Here is a 5,394-nt window from a genome sequence, read left to right as displayed (position 1 = left end):
TCAATTTGAGGAAATTGTAAATTAATATGATTAATATGTAATTGATTATAGATGTGATCTATAATTCAAATTAAGTTGGAAAGAAACATTTGAATGAGAGTCAAATAATTAATCCAAGTGAATTAGATTCATAAAGAATTAATTAATAAATAAATAGAGAGGTGTTGCACGTACATATACAATGTTTATGATAATGAAATATATATATGTTAAATTGGATTTAATGTATAAATAGTTATTTAATTAATGTGCTAACTAATTAAATAAGTGTTATTTAATTAATTGTGCATAAGAAAAAATTGAAAAATGACTTGGAGAAGGGGGTTGACCATTCTCTATATAAATTCTTCCTTATGGCTCTTTTGGAGCAAACATTCATTGTGCAAATTTATTCCTAAGCCACAAAAAAAAAAAAAAAATCTTTCTACTCTCCCAAAGGTTTTTCCTCCTCACCTTCTTCAAATAGTTAGATACCACCTATCCTTCTATTGGAATCCTTGAGAATAACAAGGTTATTCTCGTGGTCGTGTTCAAGATTGTTCGAGGAGACGTTCGCGTTTAAAATCGTTGGAGGAGTCGTTCGTTGGAATATCGAAAGGATCGTTCTAGGAGCTTGGGAATCTACAAAGGTGATAATGGTTTTTTTCTTTCTCTAAAGCATGCTATTTCACATGTTTATTCTACCCATATTATGTTTTAGTACATTGATTTTGTTTATGTAAAAATCGATTCGTGGGACGTAAGGTATTCACACGCTTTTGCTTGGGAATCGTCAAACTCTTACTTATGAAAGCGGTCCTTTGTGTTAAGGTTGATGCCCTAAATCTCGTAGGGTCTTGTAGTTTGTAAACATTTGTATGAACAAAAAATTTTGTGATTTATAATATGAGATATTTTATTCACTTCAGTATATGAAATATGAAATATTTTAGTTGCATTAACCACAAACCAATAAACTAAGATCCCTGGTTATTGTTGTAACTTAAGCATATATGTGAAGACATACAAGTGGATCGTGTCTTAAGTGATAACCTAAATGGTCTGTAGTATATGGATAAATGGGGAAACCTTATCCTGGTGATACTATGGATACAACCCGCTTTGTAGATGTTACAAGTGTTGTAAAGTGCTATAAATGATTTGATCCTAGTCGTTCATGTGGAGATATGTGAGAGGGAGTATCTTATACAAAGGAGTTTGTATAAGACTGGACCACAAAATGTTTAGTCTCGTTATATAACATCGTTCATGACAGAGACTTTCATTTCACTAGGATGACCATAGGTAACATGATTAATGTATATGATACATTATAATATAAGGTTCTATGTGAGAGAAAAATAAATATTTGAATATAATTCAAATATTAATATGAATTTGATTCATAGATTAATGAGAGAATATTAAACTATAGGTTATATTATATGTGATATAATATGAACTATAGGTTATATGTTATATTTGATATAACATATAATTTGATATATATATATATAAATTAAAGTTCTTTTAATTTAATAATCAAATTATTAGGAGGGAGTTATTTGATAACTCCCTCTGTTAGCTTCTCTTCATTTAACATATGGAAGAGGAAAGGTTGAGTTTTTTCATCTTCATCTTCCTCTTATATAGCACAAAAATGTGCAGAATTTTGATAGAGTGGTTGTTGTGATTTTCTTTAAAAAAAAATTAAGAAGTTCTTCCTTTTCCAAAATTAATCTTGAAACCCACAAACTTTCAATGGTTCTCTACCCTCCAAGAATACCAAGGTTCCCACGTGGTGGTGTCTGGTTGATTAGAAATTTGCTGTTGTGTTTTTGGACGTTCTTATCGAAGAGCTCGTTGTGTTCGAGAGTTTGGAGAGGAATCGTGAAGTGATTAGTCTTCAAGGGTATGTGATTTTCGGATCTCTATATCCTTTTTAATTTCTATAAAAAAGCATGCTTATTTAGTTATGTAAACATTGTTTCCATCCTCTACGTTTTTTTGTATGATCTGTAAAATTAGAATTAGGATACAATCATTTATGCAATGGGTATACTCGCGTATCCTTTCACATATAATCCATTTGTTACTTGTCAAATTGCCTATAAATAGTGACATTTGATAGGTTTTGTAGGAGATGCACTTGGGTGAAAATTAGTGAGAAAGTCTAGAGACATTTCTTTTCATAATATATTTCAATTTTATTTTATTTGGTTGTTTATTTTATTTGTTTATATATTAAATATATTATAAAATATTTCCTCAATATTTATGTTACCATGGTGCATCATTTTGTTCCTCAATTTTACAACAAAAGGAAAATAAAAATTCTACCTAATTTGAGCCAATTGATGCAAATTCAACTAAATGCAATTTATATACATAAACACTCCCTCAATTTCAACATGGTAGAGTAGACAGATTGAAGATATGTTTTATTGAAGTGACCAAAAGACAATGTTTTATTGAAGATATAAACCGGGTTAACAATATAGATAGATTGTAAAAAAAAGAGTGTTGCTTTGGTAATGATGACAAATAAAGTGATAGTCATTTTTAGTGCGTTCATGGAAGACATCATCGTGAGTAACTTAGATAACACTACGATTATCACAATGAAGTATAGTGGCAGATTGTTGAAGAGCTCCCACATTTGTAAGTAACCAGTGAAGCCATATTAACTTCAAGATAGCATCATCAAGCACCCGAATTGTCCAAATAAAAGCAATAACATTAAGTAGTGAAGAATTCATGCTCTATATTAGTTGAATTAGGCTCATTTTGACATTCTATTTCTATATAGTTTTTACTTGTAAGTTAATATTTGATCATTAATCTTAGTGGGATGAAATAGTTGCAATTGTTGTTATTAAATAATTATTATATAGATGAAATGAGAGGTTTCTTTTATAAAACAAAATATAACAATAATTATTTTTTTAAGTTCAACTAGTTTGTTGCAATTGCTATTGGGCATCTCGCCAAGGACATCATTCCTCCAATCTTTGGCGAGTCTTATGTTCCTTGGAGTTTATAAGCATGGAGTCAAACGAAGAGTAAGTACTTAATTAAATTATTCACTCCCTCTAGTAACTTAAGCATTAGGATATAATAAGTTTGGTACTCTATCGGTGTAAGGATCTCTTACGTATGTCAATTTGGATCAGATCGAAACTAGATTAGGAGAAGACAGGCCGGAGGTCAAGACCACCAGCCACCCGTCGGAAAACTCAATGGGGACAAAATCTGAGCACCTACGAACATCATCAACAACTTAGGAAGTGATCTTTCTAAACCTTAAAACATTGTAAAAGAAACTATTGAAGAAGTCTAGATATTCCAGCTCTCTCTAAATGTCACAAGAATTGCTACCATTTGGCTCACTTGCTTGCTAAGGAACCTTTTCTCACGATTTCCCCATTTTAGAGAATGAAGCAGTTGTTTTGTTTCTTTGTTTTTGTTTTTTGTTTTTGTTTTTATTTTTTATTTTTATTTTTTGCATTGTAATTATCCTTTGAGACTCTTCTCCACTCTAAATGATGAGTTAGTTGTTTCTTCTATTTGGTGTTAATGAAGGTTTCTTGTTTAAAAAAAATGTGTGGACGGGAACTAACTATTCAACTTTAGAATAGTGATTGGTCTTTTTTTAGTACAACAACTACAATAGCAGGAGATCAAACTTTCGGCCTTTAGAGAGAGATTTTGTCAATTATTGTTAAGCTAAGTTTATTTTAATAATTGATGCCTAATTTATTAAACAATATTTGAATTTATTATTATTTTATTTATTTATTTTAGGAAAAATTGCAAAAATTATCCCTGAAGTATGGTAGTAGTTGCAATTATACTCTTAACTTTTAATTTTACAAATTGAACCCTTAAGCTTATACAAGTGTTAAAATTTGACCCCTAAGCTAACATAATTGTAAAAATAGTAATAATTGCATAAGTTTGAGGGTTCAATCTTTAGTATTTATGGATCCAATTTCTACAATTATTTAAGCTTAAGGGGAAAATTCTAACACTTCTAGAAGTTTGGGCGCCCAATTTTTATACTTGAAAGTGTAGGGGTGCAATTGCAACTATTAGGGGGTGAGCATGATAGACCAAAAATCGATCCGACCGCAAAAACTGACCAAATCGGAGACGGTCAATCGGAATAGGATAAAGGTGAAGGAAATCGGATTCTGAGATTTCCATGAGCAGTGAAACAAGACTATTCCAAATTACAATCATGAATTAACATAACATTTACAGTCGACTTCAAACATAAACAGTTATGTAAATCATACAGAAATTACAACATGAAAGTCTCAAAAGCACAAAGGAAAAACTGTACAAACAATGGCAAAAGCGTCTCCATGCTCCGTTGCGCGACTCTGATCGAACAACAGCAACCACGAGCGCTCGATCTACGACCGCAACACAGCACGACCACCGCACGAACACTTCACACTCGTCCTCAACGATCTCCTCGGTCATGAACTCTTCCGCAACATGAACGGCCTCCACAGCACCACGAACAACCTCTAGAAAACCTCGATGGTGTCGAGTTGAGTTTGACACCACCAACAAGGCCACCTTGGTATTCTCGGTGTGAGAATCCAGAGGGTGGGATCTGTTCGAACTTGGTATGAGGCAGACGAACGGAGGAAACAACAATCGCGTATATGATTGGGCAAGTGGGAGATGGCGGAGACCTATCATATAGGTCGATGCCCAATCGTTTAGATAAAGCTATGCGATCATCTAGCAAAAGCTATGCGATCGTTTGGATCTATCGTTTAGCTCGGTCTATCGCCTACAGACACTACATGATCGTTTACCTTGGGCCAACGATCGTTTAATAAATACTGCACGATCGTTTAGCTCGGTCGTTGATATTTACTTGCATTTACCTAAACGACAATAGGTGACACGACTTCAAAATCCTGAGTGTTTTGGGAAACTCCTGCCTTTGAAGGTGGTCTTTTGATTAGTTGGGGTGAGAGTGGCCAGATTGCCAACTCAACATGCTCCTTTTGGGGACTTTGTCTGACTTTAGGAGCTGGGACGTCAAAATCCACAATATGGAATTAACTCATTTTCGCGCGAAGAGGGATAAGTAGAGAGATTGCTCCTTAAGGGTTGATTTCGGGACTTGAACATGATGTGGCCACAGCTTCTTTTGGAAGAGAAGATCGGTGCATAAACGTAGGACTATGACTTATGTTTCATTAGAGAGATTAGTGGTACTTAAGGTTAGACGATAATAATATAGGGTAATAATGGTTATTGGCCCAGCTGTCTTACGAGCGATTTGTGAAGGGTTTGTTACAACAACTGCTGATTGGTTAAGATGGACACATAATATATCTGTGGTAAGGAGAGTTCAATTGTCGGTCTTTAGTCGGAGTACCTAACAGTTTA

The 5,394-nt window shown here is 33.6% G+C and overlaps 1 long non-coding RNA gene across 1 annotated transcript; it reads left to right on the top strand.

Annotated features, from left to right (window-relative positions):
* The first annotated feature begins 387 nt into the window (after positions 1-387).
* LOC120088893 lies at positions 388-3,508 on the top strand. The gene is made up of 3 exons (XR_005485067.1): positions 388-629; positions 1,761-3,041; positions 3,153-3,508. It is a non-coding gene; the product is annotated as an uncharacterized LOC120088893 (long non-coding RNA).
* The last annotated feature ends 1,886 nt before the right edge of the window (positions 3,509-5,394 follow it).

Source organism: Benincasa hispida, chromosome 10 (assembly GCF_009727055.1).
Source record: "Benincasa hispida cultivar B227 chromosome 10, ASM972705v1, whole genome shotgun sequence".
NCBI lineage: Eukaryota > Viridiplantae > Streptophyta > Magnoliopsida > Cucurbitales > Cucurbitaceae > Benincasa > Benincasa hispida.
This window is presented reverse-complemented; position numbering and strand designations above follow the sequence as displayed.